Genomic DNA, 23808 nt, shown 5'->3' with positions numbered 1-23808 from the left:
TGTGATCGTTCTCTGAGATCAATCAAAAACAGCAAGCATGTCCACTTCCATTACAGCTGAAGGAGGCCTCTCGGTCAGCGTGACTCGATCGGGTAAAAAACCCGAGGTACTGCGGCCAAAGACCTGCATCTCAATGGTTGGCACGGTAACAGAGGAAGAGGAAGAAGCAGCAGATGTGATTGATGGGGCAGCTGATGGTTGTTGAGGTCTGCTGGTCTGCATTTTTGCGCTGGGAATTTCCACAGTAAAGCATGTTGATTGCACATGTAAAGGTTCATACATGTAGTAGTCAAATTATTGCACTTTTACCTATACTCAGTGTTTTTTGCAAAGTTGGCAGATTACGTGCATTAGCTCATCCTTTGCAGTGTCAAAAAAGGTCCAGGCTAGGCAACCCTTGCCCTCCCTGCGAGCTGCAGACCCGTGGATGCTGCTGGTCAGAGGCACAATTGTAGATGAGGACGCATCGCTCTTTATGGCTTCATCACTATGTGTCTGCGATGACCTACCCAGCTGTGTGCCTATAAGTTCACACCAACTGGGATCTAACACCTCATCATCATCCTGTGTTATCACATTCCTTGCCATTGGAGTCACCCTACTCTACTTCTTGCCCTGACAGCACAGTACAGTACTCAGATATCTGAGTCTCATCAGGATCACCTCCCCCTAGGGGTCAATGTCTGATGATGAGGGTCAGGATGCTGATCGGACCGTACTTCTTCCCAGATTTCCTCCTCTTGACTCTGCAAAGCTTTTGAGTACACTTCTGATGAACATGGTATAGAATGTGTGTACAGCTCTTCTGACTCACCCATCTGTGGTTCCATACAGTCAGTTGAATAGTTGGGATGTGGGAGGAAGCAAGGGGAATTTGGGTGCCACCTCTGTGGACTATACTGGGCATGATGTTGAGGTGGAGGAAGAGGAGGAGATGCCACTTGAACCTGCACTTGTCATCCACTAGAGTACATGCTCTCTCTGGGCATCATCGACAAGACGTACTGCTGTGCGTCTGCCAAAGAAAGGTAGTGGTGTAGCCTGTCCAGTAACAGAAGTTGTTGGTTGTCTTTGCATAGGACGTGACATTGCTTTACTAGTGCTTTCACAAACATTACCCCACCAACCCCACGTACACCTTTAACACTGAGCCTAATTCCCATTCCACCATGGCCTTGCTTTTTCCCAGTCATATTGCTCAGATAGTGTGGTGGAAGCACAGTATTAACAACCAAAAATTATATTTTAATCTCTGCACCATCTCTGCAAACAGAAAAGTTGAAATATGGCATGCTGTATCTTGTTAGTCACAGAAAAAAATTGTTTGAGAATGGATGAGGCCAGTATGACAAAGAAGTCATGCTACAAGCAATTTTAAAGTCAGGTCCCTTACTGTATGATGTTTATAACAGAAGAATTTTTGGTGGTCTCTGGATCAGGCCTCTACAGCTTAATTTCAACCAAAACAAATGACAAAGTGTGATATGGCGGGTTGTCTAACTTTTTGCAACTGAAAAATTATAATTTTTTTTAATGTGCCTTAGGTCTGCAGACATGTTCATATCACCGCCACAAAATGACTGTTTGGGATACAGCAGGCTGTTTCACGTTTAGCAACAGAAAAAAAATATAACTTTTTTCTAATGTGCCTTAGGTCTGCAGACAGTTTAATATCACCACAGCACTAAATGACAAGGTGAGAAACAGCAGGATGCTTAAAGGGAACCTGTCACCCCCGTTTTTTGAGATTGAGCTATAAATACTGTTAACCCTGCTGTTCTGTTGGTCAAAAATGACCGACTTTGACCTTCAATATTCTTTAAAATATTCAAGATGCGGCTCTGAAACCCGTGGCCGACCGACCCATCCTCATTTAAGTCAATCAACCACAAGTTTCAGAACCGCATCTTGAACACCCCAAAAAATACCAAAGTTCAAAATAGGTCTCCCCAGACCGAACAGAACAGCAGGGTTAAATAGGGCCTGCGCTGTGTGTTCCTATAGTGTATGTAGTGTACCCCGATTCCCCATGTATGCTGAGAAATAACTTACCAAAGTCGCCGTTTTCGCCTGTCAATCAGGCTGGTCAGGTCGGGAGGGCGTGGTGACATCGCTGGTTCTTCCTCAGCTTTACGTTGGTGGCGTAGTGGCGTAGTGGTGAACAAGCAGCGCGCGATCTGCGCTGTCATCCCTTTCGTCGGTGGGGGCGGCCATCTTCCTGGGGCCGCGCGTGCGCAGATCGAGTGCTCTGCTGCACGGGGCTTCAGGAAAATGGCCGCGGGATGCCGCGCGTGCGCATTAGAGATTGCGGCGGCCATTTTCCCAAAGCCGAGAAACTCGGCTTTGGGAAAATGGCCGCCGCGATCTCTAATGCGCACGCGCGGCATCCCGCGGCCATTTTCCTGAAGCCCCGTGCAGCAGAGCACTCGATCTGCGCACGCGCGGCCCCAGGAAGATGGCCGCCCCCACCGACGAAAGGGATGACAGCGCAGATCGCGCGCTGCTTGTTCACCACTACGCCACTACGCCACCAACGTAAAGCTGAGGAAGAACCAGCGATGTCACCACGCCCTCCCGACCTGACCAGCCTGATTTACAGGCGAAAACGGCGACTTTGGTAAGTTATTTCTCAGCATACATGGGGAATCGGGGTACACTACATACACTATAGGAACACACAGCGCAGGCCTTATTTCACAGTATTTATAGCTCAATCTCAAAAAACGGGGTGACAGGTTCCCTTTAATATTTTTGTTCACTAGCTACATGTGAATTAGAATGCTTTACTCATGCATGGATCACAATAGAAGCAGTGACAACACGTAACCTGCTGGCTTTCTTTATGCAGCTCAGTATGGCCAAGAAAGAAAAAAGTGCTGGAAGGTAAATTTAACAGCCACACTGGACATTAGCTACCTACAATATCTGACTGATATGCAACCACCTATCTAACTAGCAACAATGTGAGATACAGCAGGCTTTTTCACATTTAGCTAGTGCAAAAATATTATTTAGCATGCTATACTTGTGCATGGAGCACAATAGAAGCAGTGCACCACACACTTGTAGGACCTGTGCCCTGCTGGCTTTGCCTGTGGATCTCAGTAATGCCTCTTAAAAAAATCAATTCCGGAAGATATACAACCACCTAAATAACTAGCTAAAATCTTGCTGTTAACAGTGGCAGCATCAGGAGCAGCCTCTCTGCGCTGTTACGGTGTCAAAATGCTGCTAGAACAAGATGTCCTCTATTTATATGGAGGGGGACATGTGATTTCAGCAGCTAATGACACAAGCCGTTGTGTCAGGACATTGTGAGTGTTACCTGCGCCCTGATTGGCAAGCTGCAATGTGCACACATAAAGTTAGGAGAAAAAAAATAACTGCTGTCCTGTGCTTCCAAGAACGCGGCACCTCTGAACTCTGCAAACCCCCTCCCCTCATCAAACATGTGCCAAACACTCATGACACATAACCATTATCGTTGCTAAAGTGCTGAAAATATTTTTGTGGCAATGCAAATATATTCCCGCACTTTTACCGAATTCCACCAATTTTTACCGATTTTATAAAATTTTGCTCAGGTTTCCGATCATGAATCCGATTGTGCCATATTTGTGCCGAATTTATGTTTGGCGATCGTTTTCCAAACAAATTCACTCATAGTTACATAGTTGCATAGTTATTAAGGTTGAAGGAAGACTATATGTCCATCTAGTTCAACCCATAGCCTAACCTAACATGCCCTAACATGTTGATCCAGAGGAAGGCAAAAAAAACCCATGTGGCAAAGAGTAAGCTCCACATTGGGGAAAAAAATTCCTTCCCGACTCCACATACGGCAATCAGACTAGTTCCCTGGATCAACGCCCTATCAAGGAATCTAGTGTATATACCCTGTAACATTATACTTTTCCAGAAAGGTATCCAGTCCCCTCTTAAATTTAAGTAATGAATCACTCATTACAACATCATACGGCAGAGAGTTCCAAAGTCTCACTGCTCTTACAGTGAAGAATCAGCGTCTGTTATTATGCTTAAACCTTTTTTCCTCCAACCGCAGAGGATGCCCCCTTGTCCCTGTTTCAGGTCTATGATTAAAAAGATCATCAGAAAGGTCTTTGTACTGTCCCCTCATATATTTATACATTAAAATAAGATCACCCCTTAGTCTTCGTTTTTCCAAACTAAATAGCCCCAAGTGTAATAACCTATCTTGGTATTGCAGACCCCCCAGTCCTCTAATAACCTTGGTCGCTCTTCTCTGCACCCGCTCCAGTTCAGCTATGTCTTTCTTAAACACCGGAGACCAGAACTGTGCACAGTATTCTAAGTGTGGTCGAACTAGTGACTTGTATAGAGGTAAAATTATATTCTCCTCATGAGCATCTATGCCTCTTTTAATGCATCCCATTATTTTATTTGCCTTTGTAGCAGCTGCCTGACACTGGCCACTGAATATAAGTTTGTCATCCACCCATACACCCAGGTCTTTTTCATTGACGGTTTTGCCCAGAGTTTTAGAATTAAGCACATAATTATACATCTTATTACTTCTACCCAAGTGCATGACCTTACATTTATCCCCATTAAAGCTCATTTGCCATTTATCAGCCCAAGCTTCTAGTTTACATAAATCATCCTGTAATATAAAATTGTCCTCCTCTGTATTGATTACCCTGCAGAGTTTAGTGTCATCTGCAAATATTGAAATTCTACTCTGAATGCCCCCTACAAGGTCATTAATAAATATGTTAAAAAGAAGAGGGCCCAATACTGACCCCTGTGGTACCCCACTGCTAACCGCTACCCAGTCCGAGTGTGCTCCATTAATAACCACCCTTTGTTTCCTATCCCTGAGCCAGCTCTCAACCCACTTGCACATATTTTCCCCTATCCCCATTATTCTCATTTTATGTATCAACCTTTTGTGTGGCACCGTATCAAAAGCTTTTGAAAAGTCCATATACACTACATCCACTGGGTTCCCTTGGTCCAATCCGGAACTTACCTCTTCATAGAAACTGATCAAATTAGTTTGACATGAACGGTCCCTAGTAAACCCGTGCTGATACTGGGTCATGAGGTTATTCCTCTTCAGATACTCCAGTATAGCGTCCCTTAGAATGCCCTCCAGGATTTTACCCACAGTAGAGGTTAAGCTTACTGGCCTATAATTTCCGAGTTCAGTTTTTGTTCCCTTTTTGAATATTGGCACCACATTTGCTATACGCCAGTCCTGTGGCACAGACCCTGTTATTATGGAGTCTTTAAAGATTAAAAATAATGGTCTATCAATGACTGTACTTAATTCCTGCAGTACTCGAGGGTGTATCCCATCCGTGCCCGGAGATTTGTCAATTTTAGTGATTTTTAGACGCCGCCGCACTTCCTGCTGGGTTAAGCAGGTGACATTTAATGGGGAATTTTTATCACTAGTCATTTTGTCTGCCATGAGATTTTCTTGTGTAAATACTGATGAAAAAAAGTCATTTAGCATATTGGCTTTTTCCTCATCCACCATCTCACCCAGACTATTTTTAAGGGGGCCAACACTATCATTTTTTAGTTTCTTACTATTTATGTAGTTAAAGAATATTTTAGGATTATTTTTACTCTCTCTGGCAATGAGTCTCTCTGTCTCAATCTTTGCTGCCTTGATTTGCTTTTTACAGAATTTATTTAATTTTCTGTATTTATTTAATGCCTCCTCACTACCTACTTCCTTTAATTCTCTAAATGCTTTCTTTTTGTCACTTATTGCGCCCCTTACAGCTCTATTTAGCCATATTGGTTTCCTCCTATTTCTAGTATGTTTATTCCCATACGGTATATACTGTGCACAGGTTCTATCCAGGATGCTAATAAACGTCTCCCATTTTCTTTGTGTATTTTTGTGTCTCAGGATATCGTCCCAGTTAATTGCACCAAGATCCTCTCTCATCCGTTGGAAATTTGCCCTCCTGAAGTTTAGTGTCCTTGTAACCCCTCTACTACACATCTTTTTAAAGGATACATGAAAACTTATTATTTTGTGATCGCTATTTCCCAAGTGACCCCCAACCCTTATATTTGATATGCGGTCTGGCCTGTTGGTTAATATTAGGTCTAGCAGTGCCCCCCTTCTTGTTGGGTCCTGAACCAGTTGTGAAAGGTAATTGTCTCTCATAATTGTCAAAAACCGATTACCTTTGCTGGAACTGCAGGTTTCTGTTCCCCAATCTATTTCAGGGTAGTTGAAGTCCCCCATAATAATGACTTCTCCTTGAGTCGCAGCTTCATCTATTTGCTTTACGAGGATATTCTCCATTGCTTCCATTATTTTTGGAGATTTATAACAAACCCCTATCAGTAATTTATTATTTTCTCCCCCTCCCCTTATCTCCACCCACAGGGATTCTACATTTTCATTAAATTCACCTATATTATCGCGCAGGATGGGTTTTAAGGATGATTTTACATATAGACACACCCCTCCCCCTCGCTTATCTGTATGGTCATTTTTGAACAGGCTATAGCCCTGCAAGTTAACAGCCCAGTCATGGCTCTCATCCAGCCACGTTTCAGATATCCCCACCATGTCATAATTATGCTCCAACAACATTAGTTCTAATTCATCCATTTTGTTGGCGAGGCTTCTGGCATTAGTATACATGCACTTTATGTTCCTCTCTGTACTTCTATTTCTTAAATTATTAACTGTTCTGACCCCACCCCCCATGCCACCGCCACCCCCAACTTCCTTATTTGTGCCCAGGTCTCTGTCTGCACTATCTTCCCCTCCTATAAAATGAATACCCTCCCCCCCAATTCCTAGTTTAAACACTCCTCCAACCTTCTAGCCATTCTCTCCCCCAGCACAGCTGCACCCTCCCCATTGAGGTGCAGCCCATCCCTAGCGTAGAGCCTGTAGCCAACTGAGAAGTCGGCCCAGTTCTGCAGGAACCCAAACCCCTCTTTCCTACACCAATTCTTGAGCCACTTATTAACCTCCCTAATCTCCCGTTGCCTCTCTGGCGTGGCACGTGGTACCGGCAGTATTTCGGAAAATACCACGTTGGAGGTCCTTGCTTTCAGCTTGCAGCCTAATTCCCTGAAATCATCTTTAAGGACCTTCCAGCTACCTCTAACTTTGTCATTAGTGCCAATGTGCACCATGACCGCTGGGTCCTCACCAGCCCCTCCCAATAATCTGTCCACCCGATCAGCGATGTGTCGGACTCGAGCGCCAGGTAGGCAGCACACCGTTCGACGATCCCTGTCTTTGTGACAGATTGCCCTATCTGTTCCCCTAATAATTGAGTCGCCCACTACCAGCACCCGTCTGGCCTGCCCTGCTCTCCTATTTCCCTCCTTACTGGAGCAGTCACTCCTCCGGCTTTCAGAGGACATGCCTGGCTGCAGCAGTGCTACCCCTGTACTGGCACCCCCCTCATCTGCCAACTTAGCAAACTTATTGGGGTGTTCCAGATCAGGACTAGCCTCCCTGGCACTCTTCCCTCTACCCCGCTTCCTAACTGTCACCCAGCTTGCTACTTCATTGTCCTGCAGCTCCATCCCACCATCCCCCCCTTCATCTGTCCCATTGAGCGTCTGCTCCGTGAGCAGAAGACTCCTCTCCATATTGTCTATGGATCTCAGTGTTGCCAGCTGCACATTTAGAGTCAGTATCTGGTTTTCCAAATGCACAACGTGCTCACATCTCGCACAGCAGTATGCACCCTCGATCGGCTGCTCAAGGACTGCATACATGTGGCAAGATGTGCACTGGATGGCATTAACAATCGTGGAGCACATTTCCTAATGGGGATTGCACCAGACAGAACAGTTCAATAAAAAAAATAAAAAATAAATACAAAGTATTGATAAAAATCAGACAGCAATTCAGTAATTCCTCCCTTGGAAACTCCCTGACTCCAAAGTCACTGAATCACAAGTCACACTTACCGCCGTCCACACTTACACTCAGGCCACACTCGCTCTGCACTTCCAAAAAGGACTTGAGCCCCAAACAGCTGCCCCTTATAAACCCTTAACTATGAGCCCCCACCCTAAGTTAACCCTTATGAATATAGCTACCCCCAATTCAGCAACTCACACCAATTCACACAGGTATTTGTTAAAGGCTTTCCAAATACCTCTTCACTGAATCACAAGTCACACTTACCGCCGTCCACACTTACGCTCAGGCCACACTCAGCTCGCTCACACTCGCTCTGCTGAAGATTTATAGATTTTTTTTTCTAGTTCCCCTCAACAGCAATCAACCTTGCTGTTCAAATGCACTTCCACTAATTACGAGTAAAAAATTGGACATGTGCACAACCCCACAGAACGTCATGGGTACCGGTGCTTGCCATTAAAACCATGGATAGCATTCATCCGTTTTAAACGGTGTAGGGATTGGCTTGGGTGAGCAGAGGTAGGGCCGCAATAATGAGGCAACACACAGGCTTACAATCCGAACTTCAGTGGTTTATTGACACTTTAGACAATCCATGACAGAAAGTAAGAGAAAAAACTAAACATACTGCAGCTTGGAGAACCACTGGTCTCAGACTCACCCTTACACGGGATGGGCTTAACTAAGCGGCTGCCAAGTCAGCGGCTTCTGCCAGGTGCCATTCCCAGGGTTACTAACAGTCATGTCACCGCACTTTGCGGCATATGTGGCAGAGAAAAACAGTTCAGGCTCATTCCAGCCCAGCTCCAATCCCAGAATAACATGTGCCAAACAAAAGAAACTCCATTACATAGTCTATAGCCACACCCACAGGTGAGGTATCCATCACATGGGCTGATCACGTGATCGTGACATCACTGCAGGTCCTCAACCTTAGGAAAATAACAGGCCAAAACTTATCCTGCTGGGAGAAATATATCTTCCGTCCAGCACTACACATTTTACTGCACCACAACGGTCATGTGCACGAGCCTTCACAGTGTTACTATTTATATATGAAACATTTCTTACCTGTAACACTTCTTGCTTCGGTTTCACTGAATATCAACTGTGGACTTTCTTCATATTTCTGCATTCATCCTAACAATCATAAAAAAAATAAATTTCAGGTTAAATAGCAACTATATAGAAAGCTGTATTCACGGTGAATTGAGAATATTTGCTGTTTCTGCTAGAAAGGTTCCCCATCCCACAGTTGATTATAGCAGAATCTATTAGAAGAAACAAAAGAGACAAATTTAAGTGAAAATAATGTGCATCCAAGGAGATATGTAGTACTTAAAAGACTCTATATGTAGAAATGAGCAAAAATTTTGAAATTCAAATTCCCTAAAAATTTCATTTTCACTAATCTCAATACTGAAAGCCTGGGAATGCTTGAAATATACATATGGAGTAGAGGAGCAAGAAAGAAAAAGGACCCTGCTGACAATAAGAACGTACACTCTACATGTGGATGAGAAAAAGAGAACCCCATTGCCCATTAGAGCTTACACTCTACAGGTGAGAAAGTGAGATGACCTCACAGACCATAAGAGCTTGCACTCTACAGGAGAGTGAGAGAGAGAGAGAGGATCCCAGTAAACATTAGAGCTTACATATTACATTATAGAGGCTTACATTCTACAGTAGGGAGAGAAAGTGAGAAGACCTTGCTAACTTCAAGAGCCTACACACTACAGGAGAGAAAGTGTGATGACCCCACAGACCATAAGAGCTTGCACTCTACAGGAGAGTGAGAGAGAGAGAGGATCCCAGTAAACAGAGCTTACATCTTATATTATAGAGGCTTACATTCTACAGTAGGGAGAGAAAGTGAGAAGACCTTGCTAACTTCAAGAGCCTACACACTACAGGAGAGAAAGTGAGATGACCCCACAGACCATAAGAGCTTGCACTCTACAGGAGAGTGAGAGAGAGGATCCCAGTAAACATTAGAGCTTACATCTTACATTGTAGAGGCTTACTTTCTACAGTAGGGAGATAAAGTGAGAAGACCTTGCTATCTTCAAGAGCCTACACACTACAGGCAAAAGAGAGGCATGACTCTGCTGACCAGAAGTACTCGCACTTTACAGCAGAGATACTCACTCAGTGACTCTGGAGATGGAAAGTGATCCTGCAGTACAAAATGTGTCCCACTGGGAACTGCTGATGTGTAATAGCACTGGTACTGAGTGACCACCACTGTACAAGGCATGATAATCCACTAGATGTCATAGCTGCAGGGCATTGTGGGGAAGCCTGTATGAGCGCACAAAATGATGTTAGCTCACTGTCTGATGCTTCAGCAGTGTGGGAAATAGTGCTGGGTGTGACGCTGATTCATTTCTCACAGACAAGCAGTGAGACGTAATAGTCAAGGAGTCTGAGATCAAAAGCCAGGAGAGTACATCATACATAGAAGTTAGTGTCAAAGGTATAGTCATGTAATGCTTGTAAGGAGAAATGAAATGCCCGCACTCACCAGATACTAGTATGGCCCTGTAGAAGCGCAAGTAAAGTGCAAAACGGTCATTGTCCATCATGTTTACTGCTATCATTGTTTGAAACTCCTGCACCTGCACTATTGCCACTACTGCACTTTATGTTGATTTCCAGAAAGAAAAGAAAATAGAAATGGACTGATTCACCATCGGATCAGGTGAGTGCTGGCATTTCATTTCTTCTTACAAGTATTAGTTATATCTTTGTTATTGCACTACCCAGAAGAGAGTTGTGTGAGGGGTTGTAAAAGTAACATGGGGTCATATACAATACACAAAGGCCAAATAAATGGTGCACTTATTCCTCTCTGTTCGCTATATGATATAGTCTGATGCTGATCCAAGGTCAGAATTACAGGAGGAAAGGAGATCAGCGCAGATGGGGTTAAACAGATGGATGGTCAAAATGTGGTCCAAGGTCAACCAATGATAGGTCAACAAACAGAACACAAAGCACAGCTAGACAAACCACACAATAGCTGAATGTATGTCTGGCAGAGATCCGGGAGTAAAGGTACCGTCACACTAAACGATATCGCTACCGATCCGTGATGTTGCAGCGTTCTGGCTAGCGATATCGTTCATTTTGACACACAGCAGCGATCAGAATCCTGCTGTGATGTCGTTGGTCGCTGCAGAAAGTCCAGCACTTTATTTCGTCGCTGGACTTCCTGCTGACATCGCTGAATCGGCATGTGTGACGCCGATTCAGCGATGTCTTCGCTGGTAACCAGGGTAAACATCGGGTTACGTCACCGCTGTGCTTTCCGGCCGCTGTGCTTACACAGGGCAGTGAAGCAGAGCGCCGAGGGACAGACAGCGGAAGGTAAGTATGTAGTGTTTTTTTTTTTTTACTTTTACGCTGGTAACCAGGGTAAACATCGGGTTACTAAGCGTGGCCCTGCGCTTAGTAACCCGATGTTTACCCTGGTTACCTGGGACCTCGGGATCGAATTTATTTGCATATTATGGTGGAAAATAAGTATTTGGTCAGAAACAAACAATCCAGATTTCTGGCTCTCACAGACCTGTAACTTCTTCTTTAAGAGTCTCCTCTTTCCTCCACTCATTACCTGTAGTAATGGCACCTGTTTAAACTTGTTATCAGTATAAAAAGACACCTGTGCACACCCTCAAACAGTCTGACTCCAAACTCCACTATGGTGAAGACCAAAGAGCTGTCAAAGGACACCAGAAACAAAATTGTAGCCCTGCACCAGGCTGGGAAGACTAAATCTGCAATAGCCAACCAGCTTGGAGTGAAGAAATCAACAGTGGGAGCAATAATTAGAGAAATTGGAAGACATACAAGACCACTGATAATCTCCCTCGATCTGGGGCTCCACGCAAAATCCCACCCCGTGGGGTCAGAATGATCACAAGAACGGTGAGCAAAAATCCCAGAACCACGCGGGGGGACCTAGTGAATGAACTGCAGAGAGCTGGGACCAATGTAACAAGGCCTACCATAAGTAACACACTACGCCACCATGGACTCAGATCCTGCAGTGCCAGACGTGTCCCACTGCTTAAGCCAGTACATGTCCGGGCCCGTCTGAAGTTTGCTAGAGAGCATTTGGATGATCCAGAGGAGTTTTGGGAGAATGTCCTATGGTCTGATGAAACCAAACTGGAACTGTTTGGTAGAAACACAACTTGTCGTGTTTGGAGGAAAAAGAATACTGAGTTGCATCCATCAAACACCATACCTACTGTAAAGCATGGTGGTGGAAACATCATGCTTTGGGGCTGTTTCTCTGCAAAGGGGCCAGGACGACTAATCCGGGTACATGAAAGAATGAATGGGGCCATGTATCGTGAGATTTTGAGTGCAAACCTCCTTCCATCAGCAAGGGCATTGAAGATGAAACGTGGCTGGGTCTTTCAACATGACAATGATCCAAAGCACACTGCCAGGGCAATGAAGGAGTGGCTTCGTAAGAAGCATTTCAAGGTCCTGGAGTGGCCTAGCCAGTCTCCAGATCTCAACCCTATAGAAAACCTTTGGAGGGAGTTGAAAGTCCGTGTTGCCAAGCGAAAAGCCAAAAACATCACTGCTCTAGAGGAGATCTGCATGGAGGAATGGGCCAACATACCAACAACAGTGTGTGGCAACCTTGTGAAGACTTACAGAAAACGTTTGACCTCTGTCATTGCCAACAAAAGATATATTACAAAGTATTGAGATGAAATTTTGTTTCTGACCAAATACTTATTTTCCACCATAATATGCAAATAAAATGTTAAAAAAACAGACAATGTGATTTTCTGGATTTTTTTTTCTCAGTTTGTCTCCCATAGTTGAGGTCTACCTATGATGTAAATTACAGACGCCTCTCATCTTTTTAAGTGGTGGAACTTGCACTATTGCTGACTGACTAAATACTTTTTTGCCCCACTGTATATGGGTACTTCTGGACCAGCTAAGTTACAGGTAGTAAATCTTTCATCAATAGCTTTGACTGATGTACAATAGGAAGTGTTAAGCCTCAGGCTCTCCTTCTCCCCCTCCTCATCATTCAATTTTTTCACAGCAGTAAAAAGACCTCCATTTGTTTGCGAGGAAGTTAGTTCTACATAAATTGCACCGAAAGAAGAATTCTGTGGACACTCACTGGACCGTTGAGGAACAAGAGGCAATTGCAATCTTAAACAAATTGTGTGGTGAATCCGAACATGTGGCACCTAAGGGTAAGGCTACTTTCACACTAGCGTCGGAATCTCCCCGTCGCAATGCGTCGGGCAGAGATTCAGACGCTAGCGTTTAACGCACTGCACAACGGAGGCAGCGGATGCATTTCTCTGGCGCATCCGCTGCCCCATTGTGAGGTGCGGGGAGGCGGGGGCGGAGTTCCGGCCGCGCGCGGCCGGAAAAAGCGGTCCGTCGGGAGCAAAAAAGTTACATGTAGCGTTTTTTGCTCCCGACGGTCCGCTAAAGCACGACGCATCCGTCGCACGACGGATGCGACGTGTGGCAATCCGTCGCAATGCGTCGTCAATACAAGTCTATGGGGAAAAAACGCATCCTGCAAGCACTTTTGCAGGATGCGTTTTTTCTGCAAAATGACGCATTGTGACGGATTACAGTTAACGCTAGTGTGAAAGTAGCCTTAGTTCTCTTTACCCAAACCTAAATGCTTTCCCCCTTTGAATTTATTTCCAGAGATCGATTTATTTGTGAAAGTGGTAATGGAAGATCTTAAAAAAATTCCTCAGTGCATCAGTAATGACAACTTGACAAGAGCACAGAGACAGGTACTGATTGAGCTTAAATGACTGAATGGTGTACTTGTGAAACCAGCTGATAAAGGTGGCAATGTGGTGGTATAGCCCACTGATTTGTACGAGAAGGAAGCGTACCGGCAACCGAGAGATGAGGATAAGTATAAGAGATTACGTTTTAATCCCACCTCTGACTTCCAGGTTGAAATTATCGACATCCTAGAAGAAGCTCTTCTGGATGGATTGATCTCAAAAGAGTTAAAAGAAGGCCTTATTCCTGCAGCACCACGGACACCCTGCTTATATTTGTTGCCAAAAATTCACAAAAACCTCTTATGCCCACCTGGACAACCCATCGTCTCTGGAAATGGTGGATTGACTGAAAATATAGGTAAGATGCTGGATTTTTATCTGAAACCACTTGTGGAAACCTTACCATCGTTTTTGAGAGACACTGGTGATATTCTCTCCAAGATTATGAACATTTGTTTGGAACCCGATATGTGGCAAGTCACATTAGATGTAGAATCTCTGTACACCTCCATTAACCATGTTGATGGTTTGGAGGCAGCTAATTTCTTTCTGGCCATGACTGATTTGGATGACCATTTCATCCGTTTTCTGCTGTCTCTTCTGGAATACGCTTTATCCCATAATTTCTTTATTTTTAAGGAAGTACTCTACCTGTAGTTCCAGGGTACAGCCATGGGGGCGGCCTTCATGCCGTCCTATGCATGTCTGTTGCTGGGGCTGTGGGAGAGGAAAGTTTTTACCACAGATGCTACTCCACTATCATACCAGGTATTGATGTGGACATGATATATAGGTGATGTCTTCGCAATATGGCAGGGAACTGAAAAAGATATTTTGAAATTTGTTGAACAACTAAACAATAATGAAATTAATATCAAACTCACTTGCCATTACAGTCATGACTATGTGGACTTCCTGGATGTTTGTATTCGAAGAGGTGAAGATGGATTCCTACAAAGTGATCTGCATAGGAAGGAGACAGCGGTAAATAGTTTGCTCCACGCCTCTTCGGCCCTTCCTAAGCATCTAAAGAACAATATTCCCTATGGTCAATTTCTGAGGGCAAAACGGATCTGTTCAGAGGATACATCACACCACAAACAAGCTGATGAGATTTTCCGTTTCTGTGATTGTGGTTATTCAAAAAGAATTGTGAACAAATGCATGTTGAAAGCCTCACATATCGAGAGAAAGGAACTTTTAAAAAAAAAAGAAAATTGTATTCCTCTAAACAGGTGAGACTAATATCCGCTTATTCCAGCAATTCTAGGGCGTTTAGAGACATATTGAACAAATATTGGCCAATTATTAAGCAAGACACCATATTGGCAAAGTGTATCACTGCGATTCCTTCCATCCCATATAGACACAATAAAAACTTGCGGGATATGTTAACTCATAGCTATTATAAAGGCGGTGATTTGAAAGGTGCCTTTGGATCAAAAGGTCCCAGATGTGGCTTCTTTCCCTGCAAAAACTGCGCTGCTTGTGCTAATCTGGAACACTGTTTCAATTTTATGTCCAGCGATGGCCTCAAAGAATTTCGTATTACTCAACATATCACGTGCATGACTGAGGGCGTGATATATTATGCAACATGCCCGTGCAGCCTTAATTATGTTGGTCTCACCTCACGACAACTTCGTGTGAGAGTTAGAGAGCATGTACGCGATATTAAAAGCGCCTTGGAATCATCAGCTGATGAAGTTTTTATTACGGGTACGAGGCATCGACCGTGTCTTGACGGACAGATGTGGAGGTGATATTAAAAAGAGACTGTCGCAATTGGAAACACAGTAGATTATTCGCATTGATTGCGTTCGCCCTATGGGTCTTAATAAGGTCCTTAGTTTTGTCCCATTTCTGTAATATTTGTATTTTGTAGTGTTCGGGATCTTTTATGTTTTTATATTTGTGTTTCATGTTTTTATTTATTCTCACGTTTTCTTTCTTTCCCTATGCAGCCTGGTTTATTATTACCTCTTTTACCTTTACTTCATATTGAGATTCTAGGACACTTGGATGGACCTCCGGGATTGATATGTCTCCACATGAAGAATATATTGCACAATTTGGATCCTGTATATATATTTTGGATACATATCTTCTGTTTTCATGTGTATTCTTTACATCCATTATATTTTTGTCATCAGTATTTATTATTTTTATTGCTATTTTGCTCTGCCTTGTCCCACTTTTTTGATTAACTATTATCTTCTTCTATTTCTATGTGTCTATCACCAGTGCCGATTTATGGCCTTACTTATCATCTGTGCACATTTAATGCACTTACCCCCTTTGGTTTATATTTATTTTGCTCATTGGCTCTCCATGGTTCTGTGTCTGTGTGTTCTTTTTTGCACACATCATTATATATATATATATATATATGTTTTGTTATTTTTTCATTGTTTGGTATGCGCTTAGAAATTTCTATGTCCACAGTGCATGCGTGAATATATTAAGTCTGGTATCATATATGGGCTTGTGTACATATATTTATATGTATTTATTTACTTTTATTACTTTTTAGGTATCTAATTATTAGCATTCACCATTTCTTACTTTCTATATCTATCTTCCATCACTTTCCTTCACTTTTATATTGTTTTTTACACACGCTTTTCTCTTTTTCTTTTCATTTCAGTCACTTGGCGTTACAGTCCTGTTCACTTTTTTGTGTTGTCACTCGGCGTCACGGTCGTGTTCACTCCTTTCTGCACTTACCCAGGTATGAGCACTCACACTCTTCTTTCAATATGTGTAGTTCATGTTCTTTCCTGCTTACTGGCCCTCCTGTTCAGGTGTCTTTTGTTTACCTCTGTGGCGTGCGCTCCTGGTGGCTGGCATGTCTTGGTTGCTTTGGACACGTGTCCTAGCAGCGTAGCACTCCCGGCCCTCCCACTGATGCTTCGGTGATGGGCGGGGACTTGTGACGTTGGACGCCGACTCCTCGGTTTCCGGTCACTGCTGCGCCATCGGAAACGCCGCACCAGCCGCTCCATATGCAGTGCAGGGTATTTAAACTGGCCATTACATCTCACACACTACGCCCCCCGAGGAAGCAAGTGTGCGAAACGTAAGTTGGGGTTTTTCTTCTCCCGCATTGAGGTACAGGATGACTCCTTATATCCCTTTTGCTTTATTACTTGTACACAGTGCCTAATATGTTAGGTAACCTTACTCCACTGTGTCTTTACTCTAACTACTTATGGTGCATTATTATACAACATATATACATATATATCTATCTATCAGGCACTCCTATTAGCTTATTACATTGGGTCATGTTTCCACTTAGGATATAATACTGCTCATATATGTTTGCACAGTTACTGATAGGTTATGCGCACTTTGGATTGATTGCACTTTGGCACTAAGCACTTTAAATATTTTTATGGGATGATTTGAGTCTTTACCAACTGGGTAGCAATATATATTGTATTTTTATAGACATGTATTGAGCTGTATATGTATTAATTTATTTGGTTACTGTATATTCCTCCAGTGGTTATTATGTTTGTACATATCCTGTTTCCTTTTTGCGGTACTTGGTTGTTGTCTTACTTTTTCTAAAAATTATGTCGTCACATTAAATAATATTTTTATGCTGTTTTTTTAAATCTATGTATAATAAAATTGATTTTCATTTATATTGCTCTTGGGCCTAGTGGTTCTTTTTTGGTTTTGCATTTATATATATATGGCCGAGCGTTGGTACTGTTCGCCCAGTTTTTTTGGTATATTGTCAATCAACACAATGACAGCTCAGCATGCCCCTACACCAGACTAGACTAAGGAATTGTCAATCAAAGTACTGACAGCTTCAGCACACCTCCGTATCAGATTGGACAGCTGAGCTGTCAGTCACTGAATGCCAGACACACTGGGAGGTGGAATCATGACATCGGGCATTAATTTTTTGTGTGTGAACCATGAACTGAGTCTCAAAATGTTTCAGTTCGCGTAAAACATGTGCATTTCAGGAAAAATCAAATTCGCATGTGAATTCCACATGACACATTAAGCCAAAATATTAAAAGACTGCAGAATGGTTTGCCGGCCAAGATTCAAAGTGTGAACTCTCATCATAAAGTTCCACAAACTGCTGATTGTTCATTAATATAAGCCTAGGTAATAAATGCAGAGGTTTTAACTACTTCTCTTTAATATTGTGATCTTGTATACCTCTTATTTGGCAATCCTTCTTTTAACTCTTCCCGTCTTTTCATGCTTCATTTTTGAAATGTGCCTCATACAAACTTACAAACTCCTTTCTTAAGATGTGGCCACTTTTGTGCTTTAAAAAGTAAAATACTATCTTTTCTAGAAGCAAAGATCTGTCCGATAAAACCTGCAGAACACTGGCATGATGACAATAATTTAGCGAATCAAATTACACCTTAATCTATGTGCAATGGGAAGTAAAGGTAGATTTATGGTTAATTAAGGTTCGTTCATCAGGCGACTGTAAATTTTAAAAAGACTAAAGCCTGAAGGCTTTCCTAAAATTCAGATGTCACTCCCTTCAAGGTTCCATTTTTATTTATGCACTTATGTTTTCTGCTCTCCTTACTCCAAAAGTTATATCTTTTATATTTTTTTCAGCAACTCATTCATATGAGTGCTTGTTTCTTATGGTATGAGTTGTAGTTTTGAACAAAATTATTCATGTTATGATACAATGTACAGGAAACAGAATTGAAAAAAATCTCCAAATGTGATAAAATTGCAAATAAATAACAAGTTCCATTATTGTTTTACATTTGTTTTTACAGTGTTCATTGTGTGGTAAAAGTGATCACGCAACATGATTCTTCGTGTCAGTACAATTGCGGCAATGCCAAACTTGTACATTTTGGGGTGAAAATTGTAAAAAATATATTTTTTTCTCTGTCACCATCTTCTGAGACTGATAACTTTTAATTTTAGGGTATGTGCACACGCTGCGGATTTTGCTGCGGATCCGCAGCGTTTCCGCAGCTGCGGGTCCGCAGCGGTTTCCCATGCGTTTACAGTACAATGTAAACCTATGGGAAACGCAATCCGCAGTGCATATGCTGTGGAAAAAAACGTGCGGAAACGCAGCGGTTTACATTCCGCAGCATGTCAATTCTTTGTGCGGATTCCGCAGCGGTTTTACACCTGCTCCATAATAGAAAACCGCAGGTGTAAAACCGCAGTGGAAACCACACAAAATCCACGATAAATCCGCAGTAAAAACGCAATGTTTTTGCACTGCGGATTTATCAAATTCGCTGCGGAAAAATCCGCAGTGGACCACTTCTACGTGTGCACATACCCTTAAGATTCATGGAGCTGGATGATAGCTTATTTTTTGCATCTAGAGATGTCCTTTTTATTCATATCATTGTGGGGTTCCTGTTCACACTAAGGAAGTGCTAGTCAGCTTTTTTTTATTATAGTTTACTATTGGAGGTTTTGACTGCCTCCTAGCTTACTTGGCATTCCTCCCATTAACATAAAGGTGATTTGAATAATCCCTCATTGGCAATTTAAATTGCAGTTTCATAGCCCGGGAGAGACATATTTATCCATTTACTTGTAGTCGTTTTAGCCCAAGAGTGGCATGATCAGTAGGATAGGAATCATCAGAAAAGTGTCACCTTGTCGTGGTTGATGGGCACACATGAATTGACCAATTTATGTGCTAAGAACCTTTATTTTGTGTAAGTACATATTATTGACTAACAATAAAGCTTAGATTTAATGCTTCCAGTGTTTTCATATATTTTGGCCCTTGCAGAATGCTGTTGTGTCTTCTTTTTAGATATCATGGAGTCATTGCAGCCTGCACCTGTTCACACTAAGGAGGTGCTGGTCAAGTTTTTTACTGTATACAGTGGGTACGGAAAGCATTCAGACCACTTTAAATTTTTCACTCTTTGTTTCATTGCAGCCATTGGGAAAATTCAAAAAACATTTTTTTTCTCATTAATGTAAACTCTGCACCCCATCTTGACTGAAAAAAAAGAAATGTAGAAATTTTTGCATATTTATTGTAAAATAAAAGCTGAAATATCACATGGTCATAAGTATTCAGACCCTTTGCTCAGTATTGAGTAGCAGCATTTTTGAGCTAGTACAGCCATGAGTCTTTTTGGGAATGATGTAACAAGTTTTTCACACCTGGATTTGGGTATCATCTGCCATTCTTCCTTGCAGATCCTCTCCAGTTCCATCAGGCTGGATGGTAAACGTTGGTGGACAGCCATTTTCAGGTCTCTTCAGAGATGCTCAATTGGGCTTAGATCAGGGCTCTTGTTGGGCCAGTCAAGAATGGTCACAGAGTTGTTCTGAAGCCATTACTTTGTTATTTTAGCTGTGTGCTTAGGGTAATTGTCTTGTTGGAAGGTGAAACTTCAGCCAAGTCTAAGGTAGAGAGCACTCTGGAAGAGGTTTTCATCTGGGATATCTCTGTACTTGTTCGCATTCATGTTTCCTTCAATGGCAACCAAACGTCCTGTCCATGCAGCTGAAAAACACCGCCATAGCATAATACCACCACCACCATGTTTCACTGTTGGGATTGTATTGAGCAGGTGATGAGCAGAGACTAGGTTTCTCCACACATACCGCTTATAATTATCATTAAAAAGTTCTTTGTCTCATCAGCCCAGAGAATCTTATTTCTCATAGTCTGGGAGTCCTTCATATGATTTTTAACTCTATGTGGGCTTTCATATGTCTTGCACCAAGGAGAGGCTTCCGTCGGGCCACTCTGCCATAAAGGCCCGACTGGTGGAGGGCTGCAGTGATAGTTGTCTTTGTGGAACTTTCTCCCATCTCCCTACTGAATCTATTGAGCTCAGCCACAGTGATCTTTGGGTTCTCCTTTATCTCTCTCACCAAGGCTCTTCTACCTCAATTGCTCAGTTTGGCTGGATGGCCAAGTCTAGGAAGACTTCTGGTGGTCCCAAACTTCTTCCATTTAAGGATTATGGAGGTCACTGTGCTCTTAGAAACCTTGAGTACTGCAAAAATTCTTTTGTAAGCTTGGCCAGATCTGTGCCTTGCCACAATTCTGTCTCTGAGCTCCTTGGCCAGTTCCTTTGACCTCATGATTCTCATTTGTTCTGACATGCACTGTGAGCTGTGAGGTCTTATATAGACAGGTGTGTGCCTTTCCAAATCAAGTCCTATCAGTTTAATTAAACACAGCTGGACTCCAATGAATGAATCACAAGGAAATGGACAATATGTGACTTAAATATGAGTGTCTGAGAAAAGGGTATGAATACTTATGACCATGTGATATTTCAGTTTTTCCTTTTTAATAAATATTTTAAAATTTCTACATTTCTGTCAAGATGAGATGCAGAGTGTAACATAGTAACATAGTTAGTAAGGCCAAAAAAAGACATTTGTCCATCCAGTTCAGCCTATATTCCATCATAATAAATCCCCAGATCTACGTCCTTCTACGGAACCTAATAATTGTATGATACAATATTGTTCTGCTCCAGGAAGACATCCAGGCCTCTCTTGAACCCCTCGACTGAGTTCGTTATCACCACCTCCTCAGGCAAGCAATTCCAGATTCTCACTGCCCTAACAGTAAAGAATCCTCTTCTATGTTGGTGGATAAACCTTCTCTCCTCCAGACAGAATGCCCTCTTGTACCCGTCACCTTCCTTGGTATAAACAGATCCTCAGCGAGATATTTGTATTGTCCCCTTATATACTTATACATGGTTATTAGATCGCCCCTCAGTCGTCTTTTTTCTAGACTAAATAATCCTAATTTCGCTAATCTATCTGGGTATTGCAGTTCTCCCATCCCCTTTATTAATTTTGTTGCCCTCCTTTGTACTCTCTCTAGTTCCATTATATCCTTCCTGAGCACCGGTGCCCAAAACTGGACACAGTACTCCATGTGCGGTCTAACTAGGGATTTGTACAGAGGCAGTATAATGCTCTCATCATGTGTATCCAGACCTCTTTTAATGCACCCCATGATCCTGTTTGCCTTGGCAGCTGCTGCCTGGCACTGGCTGCTCCAGGTAAGTTTATCATTAACTAGGATCCCCAAGTCCTTCTCCCTGTCAGATTTACCCAGTGGTTTCCCGTTCAGTGTGTAATGGTGATATTGATTCCTTCTTCCCATGTGTATAACCTTACATTTATCATTGTTAAACCTCATCTGCCACCTTTCAGCCCAAGTTTCCAACTTATCCAGATCCATCTGTAGCAGAATACTATCTTCTCTTGTATTAACTGCTTTACATAGTTTTGTATCATCTGCAAATATCGATATTTTACTGTGTAAACCTTCTACCAGATCATTAATGAATATGTTGAAGAGAACAGGTCCCAATACCGACCCCTGCGGTACCCCACTGGTCACAGTGACCCAGTTAGAGACTATACCATTTATAACCACCCTCTGCTTTCTATCACTAAGCCAGTTACTAACCCATTTACACACATTTTCCCCCAGACCAAGCATTCTCATTTTGTGTACCAACCTCTTGTGGTCCAGCCTATAGCTTACCTCTTCATAAAAACTGATTAGATTGGTTTGACAGGAGCGATTTTCCATAAACCCATGCTGATATGGAGTTAAACAGTTATTCTCATTGAGATAATCCAGAATAACATCCTTCAGAAACCCTTCAAATATTTTACCAACAATAGAGGTTAGACTTACTGGCCTATAATTTCCAGGTTCACTTTTAGAGCCCTTTTTGAATATTGGCACCACATTTGCTATGCGCCCGTCATGCGGAACAGACCCCGTCGCTATAGAGTCCCTAAAAATAAGAAATAATGGTTTATCTATTACACTAGATTGTGGCCCGATTCTAACGCATCGGGTATTCTAGAATATGCATTTCCCCGTAGCATATGGACAATGATGATTCCAGAATTCGCGGCAGACTGTGCCCGTCGCTGATTGGTCGAGGCAACCTTTATGACATCATCGTCGCCATGGCAACCATTTTGACATCTACGTCGATACTGTGCCCGTCGCTGAATCAGAAACGTGGGATTTCTACGTCCTTTATGACATCATCGTCGCTGTGCCCGTTGCTGATTGGTCGAGGCCTGGCGGCCTTGACCAATCAGAGACGCGGGATTTCTACGTTGATACTGTGCTCATCGCTGATTGGTCGAGGCCTGGCGGCCTCGACCAATCAGAGACGTGGGATTTCCAGGACAGACAGACAGAAAGACAGACAGACAGACGGAAAAACCCTTAGGCAATTATATATATAGATTACTTAGTTCTCTTAGTACTCGTGGGTGTATGCCATCCGGACCCGGAGATTTATCTATTTTAATCTTATTTAGCCGGTTTCGCACCTCTTCTTGGGTTAGATTGGTGACCCTTAATATAGGGTTTTCATTGTTTCTTGGGATTTCACCTAGCATTTCATTTTCCACCTTGAATACCGTGGAGAAGAAGGTATTTAATATGTTAGCTTTTTCCTCGTCATCTACAACCATTCTTTCCTCACTATTTTTTAAGGGGCCTACATTTTCAGTTTTTATTCTTTTACTATTGATATAGTTGAAGAACAGTTTGGGATTAGTGTACATTAATGAGAAAAATTTTTAACCGTTTGAATTTACAAAATGGCTGCAATGACACACAGTGAATAATTTAAAGGGGTAAGAATACTTTCCGCACCCACTGTGTGTATATATATATATATACAGGGCAAGTCTCCAAAAATTAAGGTCTTTGTTTCTGTGTGCAATTGGAAACATTAACCTGGCTTTTTTAAGTTTCTTTTGGAATAATAGCTTCTTCCTGGCAGCTTGGTCTTTCAGCCCATGTTGAGGCAGTATTTGTTTCACTGTGGATATTGACACAGCTTCCACCTTCTTCTTCACAAAGTCTTTTGATTTTGTCTTTTCGTTGACATGCACATGTCAGACCAAAGCATGTTCATCTCTGGGACACAGAAAACGTCTCCTTCCTGAGCGGTATGACGGTTGGACATTCTCATCTTGTTTGTACATGCTTATAATTGTTTGTATAGCTGAATGAGGCCCCTTCAGGTATCTTGAAATTGTACCCAAGAATGAGCCAGACTTGTGCGAGTCCACAATTCTCTTCCTGATATCTTTGCTGAT

General features: G+C 42.5%; 1 protein-coding gene across 1 annotated transcript in view; it reads right to left on the bottom strand.

Moving 5' to 3' along the window:
* MGAT4C (MGAT4 family member C) overlaps positions 1-23808 on the bottom strand; it is a 272378-nt gene that overhangs the window by 147534 nt on the left and 101036 nt on the right. The window contains exon 2 of the mRNA XM_069764395.1: positions 8975-9043. The gene's annotated coding sequence lies outside the window, so the exon portion shown is untranslated. The remainder of the gene's footprint in view (positions 1-8974; positions 9044-23808) is intronic.

The sequence above is a fragment of the Ranitomeya imitator genome, chromosome 4 (genome assembly GCF_032444005.1).
Source record: "Ranitomeya imitator isolate aRanImi1 chromosome 4, aRanImi1.pri, whole genome shotgun sequence".
Taxonomy (NCBI): Eukaryota; Metazoa; Chordata; class Amphibia; order Anura; family Dendrobatidae; genus Ranitomeya; species Ranitomeya imitator.
Note: the sequence above shows the minus strand (reverse complement) of the source record. Positions and strands in the feature narration are given on the sequence as shown.